Source organism: Perca flavescens, chromosome 5, assembly GCF_004354835.1.
Source record: "Perca flavescens isolate YP-PL-M2 chromosome 5, PFLA_1.0, whole genome shotgun sequence".
Lineage (NCBI taxonomy): Eukaryota > Metazoa > Chordata > Actinopteri > Perciformes > Percidae > Perca > Perca flavescens.
Window position 1 is genome coordinate 3,757,358 of NC_041335.1, and position 21,130 is coordinate 3,778,487.

The window sequence follows — 21,130 nt, forward strand, 5'->3', positions numbered from 1 at the left end:
CATGCCAATATTCATTTGCATGCTGCCAGTGTGTCTCAACAGTCAGCCCACCGCTGGGTTTGGTTATGGCCAGATGTGGTGTCAATTTACCAGACTGAAGGCAATTTTTCCATCTCAAATTGACTGCTGAGCTTTTGATACGAGGGCTGACAGCATGTGTCAGCTACCAGTGAGCTTCGCATTTATTCGGAGGCAGGTTTGTTTATGCTGATGTTATTCAAAATGGTCCGCAATTAGTGACAGTTGATGGAAAGTTGAAAAAGCTTCCCAGTGACAAAGCTGCATGTGATGACAGTCTGTATGAATAAATTATGGGTTCTTAAAGCTGATCTTTATGTTTTGGTTAGAATAATATCATGCAGATTTTAGAGTCTCCACGTGTGATCGTGATGTAGGTGAAGTAATGATTTTTCTCTGCAGCTTCAGGGCTGTCAGCTTGTAAAAGCCTGTAGTGAAACTTGCCCTAAGAAGCTGCTAACCCACCTTAAAGAATTTTCGTTTGTATAGTTTTCACTGGATGTCACAAGACGGCGTAAAAGCAGCTTCAGAGAGTTTTTCCACCCTGACAAGAATAAACTAAACCAAGTTGTTCTTTCGCAATTCTTATCTGTCAGATTTCTAAATCCAGAATATCTAGCTAAAGCGCTGTCAATCGGCACCTTCAATTTGATGATGTCAACGTTCAAAGGTGCCATATTGTAAAACGTGAGATTAGAGGTCTTTTTTTTAATTATAAAGCAGTTCATGGTGCTACATAAATACAGTGAAAGAATCAAAAGACTCAATCCAAAGAGAAATCCAAACAGCCCTAATTCAGAAACTGTGCCCTTTAAATGATCAGTCGGGACTTCCGTACAGTTGTGATGTCACAAATGTACTATATATAGGTAGAAAGTGCAGCTACAGTGCCGCTACAGTCACTCCCCGGCTGCAATGATGGTGCAGAGACTCCGAGAGCGCAGATGAGGAAGACCCTGGAAACGCTGACCAATCAGAGCAGACTGGGCTTTTCCGGGAGGGGGGTGGGGCTTAAAGAGACAGGTGCTAAAATGTGAATACAGGTATATTCAGAAAGTATGAGAAAAATCATATTTTTTTAAACACTCTAGCATTTAAACATGTCGTAGTAGAAAGCCAAAATAAAAGTATAGACCTGAAAATGAGCTTAATATAGGACCTTTAAAAATCCAAATCAAACTCGCTCTCCAATCTATAACCCTTCCCTTTCCCACTACTTAAAAAGAGGACATTTATCCTCACATCATTACAAGGGGAGAATTCTACCCATATCGAACGGCCAGCAACAGCATTTAACAAGGTAGCATTACACTTTAACACGGTTTCTCACTGTCCATTACCACGCCATTGATTCCAGTTAGACTCACATTGGAAATGGATGAAATGTAAGTGAGGCAAGTTGAGTGGAGAGTTTCATCTCGTCTCCACCAGTCCTGACAGCATAAAGCACATGGAGCGATTGGCTACTGGCCCGCTGTGATCTCATGACGAGGTGATGTGATCCGTGTTGGTCATGGTGTCTTGGCTGCCAGTTGTTTACCATTTAGTGAGCCCGCACAACAGTGAGATGAATGTTAATGCCTGGCGTCTCATCACTTCTGTTCATTGAATTTGCATCTATGTATGCGAGTAGGGATGTAACAATGCATCGTGAATCGGTTAAAAATGCACATAAATGTGAAAAGATTACATTGAGTTGAGATAAAAAATGAACGGATGCAATACTTTACGCCCTAGGTCTAGACGTCACTACATGCTCTTAGTTCATTTATTTGAAGAGATCATTTTTCTGTCATTTATTTTGTTATATTGATGTGGCACCTAATTCTTCTCGTTATTATTTAAGATAAAATACAGTTTCAGTTGCGCTTTTGATAAGAGCACACATCTGTTGTTTGGTACAGTTTATAGTATATAGACATTTGTCTGCAGCTCATTTCTGATAAAATCGTATTATGAACTGAAAATCATGAAGTGTATCGTTACATCACTACATGCAATCATATGGTACGAAATGCACCGTCAGGATTGCTACTTAATTTCGTTGTACAGTGTTGTGCAATGACAATTAAGGAATTTGTCTCCCTTAAGCGCATGAGGACACTTCAGTTCTTTTTTCCTGTGGGAATGCATCCAAATATTGACCCACACTGTGGAAATAGTGTCCCAGGGCTTCAGAGGTCTAAACTGTATTAACTCATACCAACAACCCACTGTGCTCTAACTCAGCTGGCAGCGCTTGTGTTTGTACCAATCCCTGTCTTTGACATCTCTCCACTCCAAGGCATCCAAAAGAAGCACAAAGACTATAAAACAGCTTCGTTCAGCTGGAAAAAGAAATTGCTTTTTAACCAAATGTTAAATGCAGCCTAAACCAGAGCGAACGGTGACATTCACCAGCTGTTCTGCATTTACTGAGCAAGACGATCCGCCGAGGTTGAAACGTGTCACATGTTCCGCTACTGAGCAGAGGATCCGGCCTGGCTCCTAATGTATCTTCTCGCAGAACGTACATCATGTTTTATATCACATGTTGCATACAACAGGAAAAAATTCTCATGGTGAGATTGATACATGTGATAATCTGCCACGCCCTTTGCTAAGTGATATATTATATTATATATTCAGCTTTTGTTTGTTTTACTTCAGCTTTGCCATAGTAAACACTCAGCGTTATGTAATTCATTCCTGTCAAGGATCCTCTGGAAGGAGCAGCATCAAGGGATGTCCTGTATTTGGCAGCAGCAACAACAGTTTGTTTGGAATAACTGAGAAGAAGATGCATCTTGTCTAGCATGACAGTGACAGCCACTGGGGCTTGAAAAGGAAAAGAGTGCCACCTACAGAAGCCTAAACTTCAACAGAACGTCAAGCAAAAAAATACCATAGAATCCCACATTAGCACTGCTTTGAAAAACACATTAATTTCAATGAGAACACTGTTTTGGCATAGCGGGGGTTCTGGACGCAGAGGGCTCCAGCAAAAAAAAAAGATTAAGGGTTGCCCGGCAAATTATGATCCTGGCTCTACCAGACTGTCGAGGTAAAGGGGGAGCTTAACTCTTGATTTAGGGGTCCATTTATGTTCCAGACTCGTGCTCGTGAGGTTTGTGTAGAGACAGAAAGATGGTTGACTGTAACTCCTGAAAGCTGCTTTCATGTTCTGGAAGTCCCTCATAAGTGGCAGACATAGTCCAAAGCAAATGCTCTTGGTTGTGTTCAGATGCGGTTTTAAGATACATGGACGTGTTGTATTCAAGTCACACATTTTAAGGTGCAAATGGATGGATGGTCCATGTGGACCCTCGCAGACATTACCAGATGACAAAATGTGTCACTTAAACGTAGCCATCACTCGGAGCATTAAGTCCACAGGGATGTGGGTTGTATAAACTGGGCTTTACGGGACAGGGTGTTGAGTAGAGGGTGACACGGGAATCCATTGTCGCTCCCATCCCATTCCGAGCCCACAAAAATACTCATATTCTGATCAACGGACTACCCCCCAAAAAAAGAATCCTGTCCCAAAATCCCGAGAGAAAGACTCCCGAATCCCATCCCGCTCCTGTTTCGTCCCCTATGTTGTCTAAAGTTATCAGACTTGTCACCCAAAATTGTCACGTAGTAGTAGAGTAGAACCGCTGCTTCTTCGGATTTAAAGGATTCAGTGTAAGTAGTTCGCGGTGCTGTAGTCAAGACCACCTTTATCGAGTCCAAGATAAGTCCAAGACCAGGACTAGCCGAGACCGAGTCAAGACCGAGTCCAAATGAGAGACAGTCAAGACCAAGAATCCTCTTCAAGAACACTTTTTTTTTTTCTGAACCAGCGTGCTTCAATGGTTTTGTTTTGAAGGATGAAGTTACTTTAGGATAAAAAGTATGTATTGCTGCACTCGGTCGAGACCAACTGGAATGGCCAAGTCCGGGACAAGTCCAAGTGCAAATACCAACGGAGTCCAAGACAAGTCCGAAACAGTAGAAAAAACTGCAGCACTGGAAGTTCGGGCATCTGATTAGGATTCCGGGCACGTCAATCTGTTGAGACCACAGACCGAATCCAGAACATACTGAAGAGACGATATAACCCATATGGCATGGGAACGCCTCAGGATCCATCCGAAAGAACTGCAGGACGAAGTTAGGGAGGAGGGCCACTTTGCTTTGCCTGCAGCCGCCATGACCTGGACCTGGATAAGCAGCGGAAAATGGATGGATGCAATCTCATTCGGCAATGCCCTGCGTGAGAATAGCGAAGCCCTGTCACACAGCATTCTCAACCCTTGCGCAGTGTTTTGAGGTTAGATCAAACCTTTCTTGATCATATTTCGTGCTTCCACTAATGCCTGTAGCGGCGCACCAAAACACAGCCCCCTGTAATGTTATAACAGAGCGCTGTTTTCGCTCTAAACGCCTGCTTGCAAACTAATGAAAATCCACCTGTCCTGATGCTCTTACCCGGAGTTTCTTTCTCAAAGGTCAGCGTGTCAGCACGCCGAGCGACTGTACCGCAGTGATCCCAGGCGAGTTTCATCATAAGCCCTGCAGAGCACAGCTACAGTAACCGTCTCACGGAGAGCAAACATCACACACACACACGTACAAACTTGCAAATTAGCAGACGTACACTTTTTTTAGCCTTTGATGCCGATTTGAGCTCCCTTCTCTTCCTCCGACTCCCTCACACACCTGTCCTGCTCCCTTAGGCATGTCTTGTAGCGAGCCATCCCTCTCCTCTCCTGTCAGTGGAAACAAATGAGCCGGGGCATGTTTCTTAGTGTGTGTGTGTGTGTGTGTGTGTGTGTGTGTGTGTGTGTGTGTGTGTGTGTTCAGAGCACACTTCCTGTCTCTTCTGGCCTTCCCCCCTTTTACTGCACACCTACACACACACACACACACACACACACACACACACACACACACACACACACACCTGTTCTGCACTGTTACCCTCTGACAGATCACTGACATGCCGTCTCTAGGCCATCCTGCACTGTGTGTGTGTGTGTGTGTGTGTGTGTGTGGTCACAGACAACCCCCAAACTGTGTCAATCTGGCAATTGCCATTTCTCAAGGAGATACGGAAGGGAGGGCGAGGGCCTTGTTGTTAGTGTGTTTGTTGTCAGAGGGTTTATTAATAAAGACGACCTCAGCCAGAGCTGCTCAGAGGGGGGTGTGTGTGTGTGTGTGTGTGTGTGTGTGTGTGTGTGTGTGTGTTTTCGTCCTTCCTTTCTATTTTCTCTCTTTGTGACTCTATAAGCATTTTGAGAATAGAATAATAAAAAAAGAATAATTACATTTTTCTGTATTTATACATACATTTTCGATGCCTTCTCCTGTCTTTTCTCTTTCTCCTCTGTCATCTTGTGGCAACAGTCTGAGGCGGTTGCAGTCTGTCTGCTTGGACTTATAATGCGTCTTTGCGTGCATGCAGACTCATCTGTGTGTTTTTGTGTGTGTGTGTGTGTGTGTGTGTGTGTGTGTGTGTGCGTGTGGTTGTTGGGGATAATCTGTCTATAACTCCTTTGTGTCTCAGCGCGCATTGGATGTGATTATGTGATTCATTATGTCGGGCTAAACAGGTTGAATCCACTGTGTGCGTGTGTGCAGACGTCAGTCACCTGCTGTGTATGTTAGGAAGAACAGATGTCCTACAAGAATAGAAAGATGAGTAATTTCCTTTAAAGTGCACAGCATTTATGTCTGTCATCACTCTGAGTATGACTTGGTTAATAGTTAAAGGTCACATATTATGTTAATTTTCAGGATCATACTTTTTTTTTCATATTTGGGGTTTCTATTAGAACACGTCTACATGCTTTAATGTTCAAAAGAAACTCATTACTTTTCTCGTCTGTCTGAGTATACCTGCATTCATCCTTTGTCTGAAACGCTCTGCTTTGCGCCTGTCTCTTTAAGCGGCCCCCTCCCGAAAAAGTCTCCTCTGATTGGTCAGCGTTTCTGGGTCTTTCTCATTTGAGCTCAAAGCGTCTCTACGCCATTGCAGCCGGGGAAATGATTGCAACGGCACTGCGGCGGCACTTTCTACCTATATAAAGTATAGTTGTGACATCACAACTGTGCGGAAGTCCTGGCGGCTCATTTAAAGGCACAGTTTCTGAATACGGATGTTTGCATTCTCCTTGGATTGAGCGTTTTAATGCATTTACAGTATCTATAGCACCTCAACCTGCTTTATAATAAAAAAAAGACATGGAAATCTCACTTTTAACAATATGGTACTTTTAAAAGGTTGGTTTACTCAAATTATAAAATGTCATATTCTTTTCCTTGTTGGTATCTGGCCATGGTTTGGTCGATCAGTGGTTTCATACTGTGAACTGCTGCTGACCAAATTGGCTCTAACAAGCACAAAATAACTTTCAAAGTGAGACGGATGCTACCATTACAACACATCCCGTCCTGTTAAAAACTAGACCTTTTACAGACAGATTAGTTGTCATACACACTAGAGCTCCCTTATGACACTAAAACATCCAGCTGGCTGAGGAAGCCACAGCATATTTGCATTTTTTTCTGTTGCTGTTGTGGCAGGATGGTTTGGGCAGAATTCAAACAGCTTCTCTAGCATTTCCACTAAATGCTCAAGTTCAAAATGCAGTTTTCAAACACAAGCAGCACTTTAGAAGTAGGGCAAGCCTGACAAAAGTAAAATGAATATCATCTGCATGTCCTGATAATGTATCACTAGGTAGGAAGTGGGAAAATATGTGTGTAATTTTGGTAACGTAAACCCTTTAAAGATAGACTTAGAATTGGCAAACTGAGGTAAGTTTGATAGACTGTATGTGGAGTCAGGTTAGGTTGAGGCAGACATTGTCAGAAGTGGGAGGTGATCTCATTTGTTTAGCTGTCGAGCTCCCCTTTGTATCGATCCCCCAAGGCTGGAACTGGAGCCTGAGTGGGACAACCAAGCCAAACAATGGACCCCCAGGGGTCCTGGCAGTTACCATGGAGGGGGAGGGGGGGCCCTCCTTTTGCCCTCTGTCTGTCTCACCGCGATCAACACAGAGGCCATTAGGGACAGGGGGCTCCTGCAGCCTCGGAGAGCCCCGTAATGAGATAATGCATGGAGCTCATGCTGTTACTGTCACCTACACACACAGACACACACACACAAAGTGCAAGGGGGCAGATGCAAGAATGCACACGTGCACAAATTAAGCTTGACAAACACATAACACCCAGTGGAAATGAACACACTCGCTCACACACACCCACAGGAGTAGGTGCATGCATTGATCCACGCACACATGTATTACTCTTCAGACGTCCTCTCTGTCAATACTACTCCACCCATGTAGGAACCCCTGGCTGTTTGCTATTTCAGCTGCGACTCCGGCCCTCAGCCGGCCGGTTACATTTTGTTGGACAGACGGCAGCAGCAGCGAGAGGAAAGCTAATGAAACAGTATATCCCTGCCTCTGGTTATTCCACAGAAGGAGCGAAAGAAAAAAATCACTCTCTCTTTGACCTTGAAGGAGTCCATAAGCACAGAATATGCAGAGAACGGATGTTTGTTTACCTGGTTTACTTGTCTGGCAGGCGCTGTTGTTCATTGGACCCACGCAAGTCCTGAAATGCTGCAAACTCCCCTATAGGGTTCAGACACTGAGTCACACCAGTTAGTCTTCTTTGGAGAGTTCAATCACATAAAATGTCAGGACCAATGCTGTGAACTTACAAAAAGAAGTATTCAAGAATACTTTGAATGGATGCATGTATGAAAATAAAGGATTGAAGGCCATGGAACTCAGCCGTCAAAGCAAAGAATATGTATTTGTGTAGGCATCAACGAGAAATAAAGTGCCAAAAGAGCAAAAAAAAAAGAGATGGGCGTCTGATTTATCATCGACAATTCATCAAAGTTTGCCCAGATGTTCTCCAGTATACCACGCTTTATTCCCCAGATGTGTTCAGCAAACTGGTCTTCATCAGGGTGCAGTTAACGCATATACAGTTAATCAATCAGTTGTGTGGCTTTACAAGAGGAAACATAAATTACCTTAAAAACAAGCAAGCAGAATCAACATTACAACCAACTTATTTATTTCTATTTTTCTTTCAAAGGACAATATTCAATTTCACCCATCGCTAGATCAAAATGGTTGAATCTCCATATTTCAGTACAGAATTACTATAATCTTTATTTAAACTTAACAACTGAAATGAGTATTTCAGTTCAAGGAAACCATATCTCAGCCCTCAATAACTATATTTTAAAACATATAATGACTTTATTACTTATGTATTTGCAGCTCGGGGCATTTCCTTTACACGTCAACAGACGCATTTGGAGTCGTGTTTCTGGCCACTTGACAACTATTATTCCAATATTCCCTCAGTTTGTAGCTCTGTTTTAGTCTCTGTGGTCTATCTTAAGCTGCTAAATGCTCCACTATGTTCTCAAAAGCTAGATGCTAACTTTGTCTGTCTGCTGTTCGGTGCTGGGTAGGTAGCGTTTATCAGAGTTTTTTTTTGAGGCTGAAAAAAAGAGTTGATGAGAGCTGTAACAGTTGAACCAACACAGTCAAGTTGACAGCAGCACGTTTTCAGCATTCACATCATCATCTGACATTTAGATGGAAAAGTCGACTTGTGTTTTTTTGATAGGCATAAAGAGTGAGCTGGTGTGAGAAAAGGCGAAATCTGGAGTGAAAGTGTAAAAGCCCTGTACGGAGAGTTGCAGGTTTGATCAGAGGGCGCCTCCGCCCGACGGATTTGTTTGGCTTCGCTCCTTCATGAGACAAAAATTGGGATAAATCTCCTCACCACCCCTGGGCCTTGTTGTGAAAAGGCCAGAGCCCAAGCCAGTGCTTTACCATCACATCCTCCCACTTATGTAAACAGATGTCTCATACAACACACACACACACACATGCATGCACACACACACACATTGAGAACTCCAAATGCGTGCACTCACCCCACTCATGTATCAAGGCTTTCCTCTGCTCATGCACATACACCGTAGTACTCAAAAATACTTAATTCAGTTGAATGAACTCTCTGCCCTCGTATGGTGATTCCATCCCTTTTAATTTTCAAAACAGATCAGACCTTGCGGAGTATGTGCCTGCTGTGATATAAAGCGCTAAAAGTGCATATGTTGTGTGGCTATTCATTGACAAATTGTGAGCATTTTCCCTCCTGTGTGTCTTCAGCTCACACACCAGGTGCTGCTCAGTATTTTGGGTCCGCGGTGGCGCCTCCTGTGTGTTCTGGCACAGTGAGAATAATAATCACAGCTCCTCAGCTCAAACCAATATCTGTTGCCAAAAGCACCCAACGCAGGCAAACCCAGGAAATGAGTGGATAATAGTAGAAAGGTCCCACTTCACTGAAAAAAAACACAATCACAATCACTTTATCTGTCGACACCAACACAATGCAGAGGTTGCTTTTTCTTTGTCACGGTGTAGAGACAATAGGACATCAAACCCTCTCGTTCACGCTGCCAAGAACGTGGTCGATGGGTTCTGACCGGCTGCGTTGCCAGACGCTTTGATAGCATCTGTGCTGTGAGCTGCAGTTGTAAAGTTCGGAGCTGCCAAAGCGTGTATTTTCCCCTGGTACTGGTAATGTTTGAGCAGTCATGAAATATAAATAGCAAAAAAAGTTTACGATCCATCTTAACAATGGGTGCAACCATTCTCCATTTCTTTTTTTCTGACACACGCTAATAACGAACTCTTCATTAAAGGCAATCTGGCAACCCAAACGTTACTCTTATTAAAGGCTTCTAACTGATCTATAACAATTTAGTAAGTGCTTTTTTTGTAAAAGTGGTGCCAAAAATTTAATTATTGAGAGAATGACATCAACAATAATCTCTATAAAAGGAATAGTAACAGAGCAGACACAATATTTCGCATACAGGACAAAGCATGAAGAAGACAAATGCTAACCCGTCAGCTGTATATCGGTCATTTCTATGTCACACTGAATGATCGATCCTTCAGTGGAATATGGATGGATGACTCCCACGAGGGATCTCAGTCGGAAAGGACTCTGCCGTGCCCCGGCGCTGATAATGGCCCCCCAGCAAATGGCGGCCACCTCTAATTTTAGCTTGTAAATCACAACCCGCGAGTAATGGGCTGCACTTAGAGGGGTCAGAGTTTACGACCAAATCACTCGGGACGACAAAGACTGTGAAGTCAGGCTTTTGCAGCTCAGTGCTCTTTCTTTTTTAAAGGGGTGCGAGGGGTGGTGGTGTTGAAGGTGTGGGTGGGGTGATAAGGGGGTTTGCAGTTGGCGTACATTGTTCAAATCTAACTCCGACCTTGGCCAGATGTCCACCAAGATGGAGTGTGTGTGTGTGTGTGTGTGTGTGTGTTTGCTATACTGTATATGTGTGTGTCGTCAGCCACGTTTCCGGAGAGTGCTCGGCTCTAATAGGGACTGGCAGGCATTTTGTTGGGCTTTATTGCCACATGCCTCTTCCAATCCTGCCGCTGATTAGAGCTGCCATTACTGGCACACACACACACACACACACACACACAGACAGACAGACACACACACACACGCGCGCACACTCTTACAAAGCCGACCCACACACTTTGGCACACGCTCAAAGCTCGGGTCTTTGCATGCCATTAGCATCCCATTGCGTTGTCTTGCGCATTGATCAAACGGAGCACGGAGTTGTGCTCTTCTCACGGCAGATTGGAGGAAGTGACGGGTACATCGTCACTCCACTTTTATTCTGCTCATCAGGGTGCTGTCAGCTCAGACAATGTCAAATTTGGTGCAAAGCAATTTAAGGCCCGGGCTGTCACAATTGGGCCTGATAGGGAAGGCTCCTATAGTGGCAGCACGCAGGCAAACACGTCAACACACATTCAGGCATGGATACACACTCTGCCATGCTCACGTGTGTGTATACACAACACATCCACCCACATGTACAGATACACACACACACACACATAATGTATATATATATACATGCAGGCGATTAGCTCAGAAAGCGCGGGTTTAACATGTTAGTCATTGCTGATTCATAAGTGGCTGGCTGGCTTCCACACAGCCACTCACTGTGCTGCCAGTCAAACACACAGGCAGCCAGCAGCTAGAGGTGTGTGTGTGTGTGTGTGTGTGTGTGTGTGTGTGTGTGTGTGTGTGTGCGTGTCTGTGTGCAGGTGTTCTCTTGAAATCCTGCTTGTTAACCAGACCCCTCTACTCCCCCTCATCCTCCTTTTTGGCCTTGTGTGTGTGTCTGTGTGTGTGCTTTGGAAGTATATATGTGTGTGTGTGTGTGTGTGTGTGTGTGTGTGTGTGTGTGTGTGTGTGTGTGTGTGTGTGTGTGTGTGTGTGTGTGTGTGTGTGGAGCCTTGCAGGCTTTTGGCTGCTACGTTCTCCTGGATGAGGCCAATGGAAAGCTGAGGTCTGGATGACTTACTTATTTAGGAAAAATCCACCAGAGATGGCCAGTATGCTGCTGTGCTGTCACATTGCCGTATGTGTGTGTGTGTGTGTGTGTGTGTGTGTGTGTGTGTGTGTGCGTGTGTGTGTTTGGGTTCATCCAGTCCTATAGGTAACCCAGCCAGTGGCCTCAGTAGCAGCAGTATATTTCATTTTGGAGAGATATTTTTTTCCCAACAGCCTTTAAAGTTCTTTTGCTGCTGTTAAAGCTTCAGCAGACACACCGCCGGTTCAGTCCCGGGCGGAGACACTCAACGAAGGGTTAAACGCTCTACCAGAAGCAGTAAACACACATACATACAGACACTTGTCGGCTGTGGCTAAGTGGTAGAGAGGTCGCCTGCCAATCGGAAGGTTGGTGGGTCGATCCCTGCAGTTCCATGCCGAAGTGACCTTGGGCAAGACACTGAACCCCGAGTTGCCCCCGATGCTGCGCCATCGGAGTGTAAATGTGTGTGAATGTTTATCTGATGAGCAGGTGGCACCTTGTACAGTGTATGAATGTGTGTGAATGGAGAGTGGTTCCTGTACTATGTTAAAGCGCTTTGAGTAGTCGTTAAGACTAGAAAAGCGCTATATAAAAACAGTCCATTTACATTTACATTACTTGCGATCATATGGTGAGTTACTCACAGCCGTAAGGTTCCTCATTTAGTCTAAATTCATTTTCCAGCACAGTTAATTACACTAACTCAATTCGAAAAGGACCTGCCATCAAATGGAGTTTCAGTGTTTTACGTAACCCGCTTTATATTTTCTTGCAACCTTTAAAAGAGGATTCATAGCGTATTCCCGTGCTCTATTCCTTCAGAAAAGCAAGTCAATGGCAGGTTTCATTATGTCACTGCCCAGTGACATTTCATGGGTTGAGTCAATGTTTCTACTTCTTTGGATAAATAAGCTATTTGAAAACATATTGGGGTGTCACAAATATGGCAGTTTTCAGTTGACATTTTGGAGAAACACTGATTTATTTTATTTTATTCATGTGAAAGGGGATTGTGCCATTCACATACATTTGCCAAAAAGTCTAAATTAAAGATGTTTTCCAAAGATTTTTTTTTTTTTTTGAGTTAAGTCAAGGTTTGTGGGGTTTCTCGTGTTCAATCAACAAGTCGGATGAACGTCGTAGCTTTTCCAGTCGATATTGTGCGCAGAGTGTAGCTGAGTTTCCAGTGTCTAGTTTATTGACAGCAGTGAATGAACTATGATGGTGTCAGAGGTTTTGGTGTTGCCTTTATATGCTCCCTCCACGTAACACTAGCTGGCCCATACATTACTGACAATATCTGCTTGGCCCTTGGCGCTCTCATCGTGATTAGTGAGCCATTGATGTTGACATGACACACACACACACACACACACACACACACACACACACACTGTAAGACTTGGCAGTTAGTTATGTGATCTGCAGTCTGATCCAATGAATGTGAGCCTTAAGGGTTCAGGTGTATGTGCAGATGTGTGTGGCTTTGTTAGTGTGTGTTTCATGTGTGCGTACTTAGACCCAAACAGCAATTCACACAGAAAATCAAGTAAATCTCTGCACATTCTTCACATCAAGTTCAACTTTGGTGAACTTTGGCGCATGAATTCATGCCATTGACCAACAGCAAGCCGCCTTGACAGTGCTGAGCTTTGAGGAAACAGGAGTCCAAAATGGAGGTTAGCTGTGTTGCACCATCCACTTTTATATAACCCTGTTGTCGGTACACGATCCGTTCTGCCTGCACGATCCGTTCTGCATATGCGCAAAATGTTCGCGCATGCGCTGTTGTGCGAGGATTTACGACACTGCACGATCTGTTCCAGGCTTCCGGTCGACAGCCAAGCTAACGTTAGCTACGTTTAGCTAACAGTTAATTTGGCTAACCGCTAGCTGAGACAGCATGTAATAACTTTAAAAGACCCTCAAAATAAAACTTGAAAATAAACGTTAACATATATAACAGCTGTTACGTCAGTTCTACTTTACGTGTGCTCATTTAAAATACAATCACTCAATAGTTGTCTTTATTGTTATTACCCTAAAGTCTTAATTTAGCTGTAGCCTGATTTCCCATTAAGTTTGACTTAAAGTTATTTTAGACTGAACCAAAGAATTTCTAATATAAACCTAGCTGTCAGCTAGCGGTTAGCCGAATTAGCTGTTGGCTAAACTAACGTTAGCTTCCCGGTGGAGGCTAGCCATAGGCTAGCGTGGAACAGATCGTGCAGGTCGTATCCTCAGTAAAACAGTATTATCTGGCGCATGTGTAGAACGGATCTTGCAGAACGGATCGTGTACCGACACATGTATTGTATAATCTGCTCCACAAATTTTCAGACAGTTATGAGACAGGAGGCGATGATACAGTACGTTAGCTAACAAGCCTGCTGGACTTCCAGAGGATCGAGGTAATGACGTCACGTCTGGGCTATAGCCTTTGTACCACTAGCTTCTGGAAATCAATGTCATTTATCATTCAGCATTTTAGTTTTGTTTGTAGTTAGTTTTTTTTTTTTTTGATGTCTATTGTAACACATATCAGCATCTACTACTTCATGCTACTACTAAGCTAAACAACTTTTAAGTTGTTAGCCCTCAATAAGCTAGCTAAGCGGCAACTTCCGGGCCTGATAAGTAATGCCTATGCAGAATTACCTTAAACCTGCATTCTATCTAATTTCCAGAAGTCAGATTAAAAGTCTATAAGAAAATGAGCCTACTTCTCACTTGATTTATTACCTCAGTAAACATTTTCATTATGAGTTTTTGGTCTAAATCGCTAGTTTCAAGTCTTCTTCAATACAACATGATGTTCTTTTAGTAAATTATGGTCCCATTTATTTTAAAATAGATGAAAAGGCAGGGGATGCTTTAGGGGCGTGGCTACACACCAACCTGTCAATCAGGGTTGACTAGACAGCACTAGCGTTAGCTAGTAACTTAAGGGAAAGTCTGCAGATTTTCAACCAGCTCTGTGTATTGCCGTACATGCAAATGAATGGCGGCAGTACCTGGAGGTACCTGCCAAACTCTGTAAAAACTCTAAAATCTGTGACTTTCCCTCTTTATAGTTTAGCTTAGTGCAACGGCATTGAAACTATACACAACACTGGCGTAGCCAAGTCATGCTCCCTAGCTTTGCCCTTTGTCCAAATATGGTCACTTTTGGCTCCAAAATACCAAAATGGCTTTTCTCTGGCTCTCTATTGTGACTGACTAGGGTTAGCATGTTCGAGGCTAGCTCGCCAGCTACAGTAGTTGACCAACTGTCTGTGTACATCTGAGTAGCCCAGTTGTTTACGCGTGTGTAATATGAGTGTGTGCAGAATGGCTGCCAGGTATTCTCTGAGGGAGACATTAAAATGATTAAAGCAGCCTTGCCAATCTCACATGGCCATACATATGTGCACACACACACACACACAAACACACACATACAAACATCCACCCCTGTCACTCATTCCTCCGCTCTTCTTCTTTTCCTTTTCTCCTTTAGCCCAATGTGACCTTCATCTGAGTCAAGTGTCTTCATTCAGCATTCACGGCGACGAGAGAGGCGGGAAAAAACTGATTGGATATTAAGAAGAAAGCTCACAGACACGCGAGGGAGGAGAAGAAAAACAAGTAAGAAAGTAAAAACAGAACAAAGGGTGGAGAAGAAAAACAGCAGCATCTTTTCTGCCTCCTCTGAAGCCGTCCTCAGCAAACAGCACGACTGGCGGAGGGAATGAGAGAGGAGAACAGAGGGAAGAAAGGAGGAGGAAAGGGTGGGCATGTAGAATGAGCGAAGAATCAAAAGAAATAAGAAAGTGAATATGAGAGGGGAAAGGAATACCAGGGAGGAAGGGGGAGGGTGGCATTTGTCAAAACAGGATGTGGAAATTACAGGCATTTTCAGGTACTCCTAGAAAGAAATTAGACTGGAGCGAGACAAAGAGAAAGTTGAGAGAGATGCATGAGCCGGGCGATAAGGAAAAGGCTGACAAAACATTGAATTTGAGATGGATATTGGATTTCAGATTTCAGGGCATTTTGTTAGGAAAGATGCTGAAGGTTATGAGTGTGAGAGTGTGGGCAGGGTGGTGGGGGGGGATGGTCACACATTTTCCTCATTGCGTGTTAAGGCCCAGACACACCGACCAGACGGCCGACCCTCGGCAGAAAAGGCTGTTGTACTGATCGGTCTCCCCGAGTTGGTCATAAAAATGCCTCGGAACCAAATACCATAGACCATAATACGTCTCCATAACAGCAGGCGGTGCTAATCTAATCTAAACCGGCAGCTGATTGGACAAACACGACGCGTGGGTCCGGTTTCTCCGGAAATGTCATGGCAGCTTGTTCAGAATACGATCTCATATTGTACTGGAATAGTTCACCGAAACGTGTTTCTGAAAACATTTTAAGCGAGAAATAGGCCGTGCAGTTGCTGAATCTGTCTTCATTTCAGATCGACAAAGGTCAGTTTAAAAGATTTTCCTTTATTTGTCCGTGTTGACCACTATCAGAGGCCCGGCTTTTAATTGACTACCGGTTTTTATTTGAGGAATAATGGTAGTTCAAGTATAGGTTTGCTAAAAAAATACTTCATGATTTGTGTTTGTTGCACTCAATCATCAGTTTCCACTTGATATCTATATATTTTTTTTAAATTGGAAAAGACGCTATAGCTAATCAAAAAGTAAAAGATATGTTTTCAGCTTGTCCGGATGTCCGTAACACTGTGCTGCCTGGTTGAAGATGTGTGTGTGTGTGTGTGTGTGTGTGTGTGTGTAATTGTTCTAAGTCTTTACTACATATATTATATGAGTCTGGATAGACAAGGATGTAAACTACAACTGGACTGTTGGTGGAAGGATACAACGCAAGGTAGTTATTCTAGTTTACCTTTATTTGACAATTGGCAATTTTAATTATGTCTTACGTGCAAAAGTAAGTGTACTTTTTTTTTAATATCAAGTCAGAATCTCAGCTCTTAAAGGGCTATTCCTCATAGATTCTTGGGTTGGAATCCATGACCAACACTCCATTTTGCTCACTTTCTTTCTAAAAACCAAGCCCTAATCATAGTAGGATGCTGGATATCACCATGTGTAATGTGTATGTGTGAGAGCATGTTTGTAGTATGTGGCCATCTTGTGTAGAAAGTGTGTGATGAAGGGTTCTCTAATCAATCAGCTGTCTGTTTGATCGAGCGCCTGGGAGCTCCGGTAGACTTTAGTGAATTGCCTCTGATAAAAAAAGTAATTTGTATCCCAACTTCCACACACAGACTACAGAGGCCGAGAGCGATGCACTTAAACACACATACACCGTGACGAAAACATCAACCAAGCCGCACACACACACACACACACACACACACACACACACACACACACACACACACACACACACACACACACACACACACACACATACACACATAAACACAGAGGCATAAAAAAATAGCCTCAGGCAATATTGTTCTATTCCTCGATCCATATTTTCTCTGCAAGTGTGTGTTTCTCTCTTACACACACTGTCACAATGCACTTATCCCTCATTCTATCTAATAATCCTGGATGTGTCTCTCTCTCTCTCTCTCTCTCTCTCTCTCTCTCTCTCTCTCTCTCTCTCTCTCTCTCTCTATATATATATATATATATATATATATATATATAAATATATAATATCTGTGTGTGTCTATCTTTGTGAGGATATTGGTTGATCTGATGATAATCATAAATAGCTTTTCTCTGACAGGGTGCCATCACGGACACCAAGAGCTTGGGGGAGAAGTAGAAAGGGGGGACATTACAATGAAAAGAGGGAGATGGAGAGAGCGATAGAGGGAGGAAGCGGAAGAGGAAGGAGATGGAAATGCAAGAAAGATGGAGGTGGAGGTTATGTGCATCAAGGCTGCGTGACAGGTGTCAGGTATCCACAGATGAATGTTCTGCACATATAACACAACAAGCTGCTGCCGTGAATTCTCAAACAGCAGCCGAGACCTTTAGACACGTCAGCTGCAGAGAGAGAGAGAGAGAGAGACAGGCTTTTATTCCTAATCTTGCTTCTTGGGGTATATTCTAGTCAAGTCAAGTCAATTTATTTATAGAGCTCATTTAAAACCAACCTAGGCGGAACAAAATTGCTGTACAAAGTTAAATTATGTTATAAAAACAAAGGAAGACAATAAAAATATAGACACAATGAACATCATACAAACAATACACTTCTATCCAAATGTCCCTAAACTAAATCATACGCCAAAGAATAAAAATGTGTTTTAGGATGAGGCTTAAAGATCTCGGCAGTAGAGGAGGACCTAATATGAATAGGAAGTTTTTTCCAGAGTCTCGGGGCCACAACGGAGAAGGCACGATCACCCTTTTGTTTCCATCCGCTGTTTAATCTTGCTTTTTTGGAGTATATCCTGTTATATTTTATTAAATATTATACACAACTCCCTGTCTCCCTGCAATCATTTTCATATTAAAACACTTACAGTGAGGGTGTGATTTGCCTCGGGGGATGCGTGAAGTTTCCCCCTTTCTGGTATACATATCCCTGCCTCTGCTGAATTATTTTTATCCCTGGTGGGAACAAAATGTATTTTTTTGTTTTCACTTTTTAAACAAATTGTATATCCAAATACAAAACACATTTTCTATAGGCTCACTGCACATTTTTTTTTATAAACAATTCCAGTTCTGGTTCCATGGTATCAGAATTTTGGATAGTCATCATGGAAACATTAATTGGTCATGTGACAAGGGCTGGGGAGATTGACAGAACATGCAGCCAAGTGACAGTACTCGGATCCTATGGAAATCACAATTGTCAGATTGAAAGCACTCTAGCCCAATGGATTGGGGGCTGGGGGTGCCCCTGCACACACAGGCACACACACATATACACACACAGGCACCCCTCCGTCAGGTTTGATGAGGTGTGTGAGCCGGCTGCATTCCTCCGTCCTCCCTCTCCGAGAGCAGCAGTCTATTTCTCTGCATCGATCCCAGCTTATCTTCTCGTAAACCTGGACACTTTTTTTTTCTCCCACCTGCTCGCGTCGCCACCTCCTACCCTCCTACCCTCCTACCCTCCTATCCTCCTATCCTCCTATCCTCATACCCTCCTCTCCTTCCTCTTCATTGCTATCGATCAGCCTGTGTGTTCAACAAAGCAGAGAGCAGCCAGTGGTTAATGTAGAGCCGGGCTGGAGGAGCTCTACTCGCCGTTGGCGGATCCTCTTTCCCTCCTAATGGTCCAAATCAGACTCTAATAGACCCTGGGTTAGAGCAGCGAGGCCCACCACTCTCTTCTCACTCCTCTCACCTTTCACTTCTGCTCTCTTTATCTTCAACAAATATCTGTCTGCACTGTATGTCTGCCAGGCGCATTTTTAGCTGATGGGCGTTGATTTCGCTAACTGATCCGATAGCTGTCGTCGGCAGATTTCTTTTTTTCATACATTTATTCATCCAAGGAAGGATTCGCTTCTGCTGAGTATGCACACGCTTCGGCAATGTCCTGCTTTGCATTTTCTATCTATTTTCTTTACAGTAATGCACACATTAATTCCATGGAGCTGCCCAGTACAACCACAGTCTGCTAATTATGGCTACTGGGAACTGCCCAGCACCAGAAGCACAATTATTTCATTGTGTGTCCAGACAGTCACTGAGCACATTAAATCTAGCTTGGTTGCCTTGCTCAAGGGCACTTTCTTTGTGAGTAGTTGTTGAGTCAGGGAAAAATTGTCTCTGGCTATTTTCCTTTTACAGCTTTTGCTTCCCTTCCAGGGAATCAAATGGCATATGAATGAAAAGTCAAACAGCAATGTAAAAAGAATAAAAGTGCAAGCTCATAATTGCCACGGGGCACGTGCCAATATTTGTAATGACCAGTCAGCAAATGCATCCAGAGGCTTAAAGCTAATGTTTTCCCCTTCAATATTCAATAGTGTTGAAGTGAGTGTAAAACACACTGGATGCTCATTGAACTCTTCCTGCTTCATGTTGGTGTTCAGGTCAACCAGCAGCAGTGAACACACCACAGCTGTGTGCATGTGCCGTTCTGTATGCTCTTTTGGTATCCTTTTAACCACCGGTGCTCATGTAAGGGAATACAATTCACAAAAAGGAAGAAGAATTTTGACCAAGAAAGTCTCTAGTACTCAAGGTTGGTTACAAAAAGTGATAAAAAGGCCTTAGGATAATTCAGATTCCCAGTACAAATAGCGTACCTATGTTCGGAGAACGATTATTGTCATTGTCGATTAATCTGTCAGTTTTTGTTTTGATAAATCGACGTTTACCTGCGCTGTGCTTTGCCTCCGGGACTGCAATATGCTCTGTACGCCGCCTCGCGGTTTTTCCTATGATCATGAGTAGGCGGCTTACAGTTTTTTTTCGATTGCTAAACGACAGTGGGCACAACTGGAGTCCCATGTGCAAAACTCAAACTCCAGTCTGCACAGCAGCACATCATGTGGACCAAACTCTAGTTGGTTTTTCATTGCTTGAACACAGTTTTCAAAACTCTACACACTTATCCCATGACTTTAACCACACATTCAAAACAGAATAGGTTTCAGTCTGGTGCCTATCAAACACTGCTGATTGGAATTTTAGCTGAAAGCCTAAGCAGGTGTCTTGTTTTAGACTAGTTAGTGAACATATACGGTATTTATACAGAGAAAGCTCAGAAAGCCTTTTTTTGTATACAAAGACCAAATAAGAATGAAACAATTATACATTGTACCGTTTGAGAGAAACAGGTAAAAGAGCAAAGATACCAATATGTCCAGGTAAGAGGTCTGAGGTTATGTACACAGCTATAAAAAAAAGTGAAAAACACTATATCTTTACAATAGTAAAACTGTGTTCTTACTGTTTTTCAGAAAGTAATGGAGGTGAAAGCAATAGAAACACCACATTCATTAGTATTTAGAGATGATGAAGACATCCAATGTGATGAAGAAAACTTGTCACATGATGCTGGAGAGAGGCAGGATTAGTCACACTATTCTTTTGTACTGTTACGTATGTACCTTTAGTTTTTATTCCCCAGTAATTCCATAAATTACTAGAGACAAAATACTTTAAACTGAAAAACTGCTGATTTTCATTCCTTCTTGTTTACCTTATTCCTTCTTGTAAAAATTGGTATGCTATACAATCTATATTTTTTCCTTAAATAAACTGTTGAGTAGTGTCAAGTCAGTCAAATTGTTCAAACTGTAAATATGAAAAAGTTTGTAATTTGTGTATTGGTGTTTGATGCTAGTGTTTTTTACCCTAGTGTGTACTGAGTGACAGTGTGTGTTATCTCAGTGAGGTTTGTGCATAGTGTTTGGCTGCTCTGAGCCTGTTTTGCAGCTGATGTGAACTGTTTAGCTCAGGTGACTGTTGGTAGTGCAGACTGGAGTTAGCGTTTTGCACATGTGAATCCAGTTGTGCCCACTGTCGTTTAGCAATCAGAAAAAACTGTAACTTGATGAGTACAATGTCACTATTAGCATGGATGGCCATATCTACAAAAATAGGATATGGTTAATGATGATGATGATCAGAAAGCAGTTTGGGTCCAGTTTTGAACATTCTATCTGAACAAGCTTGACACCGTCTGTCCCTGAGCTCATGAATCCCACAGCAGAGCCTGAGATACACAACTTCCAAAGAG

At 43.0% G+C, this 21,130-nt stretch overlaps 1 protein-coding gene across 3 annotated transcripts in view; it reads left to right on the plus strand.

Moving 5' to 3' along the window:
- sema4c (sema domain, immunoglobulin domain (Ig), transmembrane domain (TM) and short cytoplasmic domain, (semaphorin) 4C) overlaps positions 1 to 21,130 on the plus strand; it is a 118,885-nt gene that overhangs the window by 18,121 nt on the left and 79,634 nt on the right. The window contains exons 1-2 of one of the 3 annotated variants that reach the window (XM_028577596.1): positions 13,815 to 13,866; positions 14,955 to 15,082. The exons of 1 other annotated variant lie outside the window; for it this stretch is intronic. The gene's annotated coding sequence lies outside the window, so the exon portion shown is untranslated. Of the gene's footprint in view, positions 1 to 13,814; positions 13,867 to 14,954; positions 15,083 to 21,130 lie in introns of those variants that run through there. One more of the 3 variants, XM_028577595.1, reaches the window with a different exon arrangement.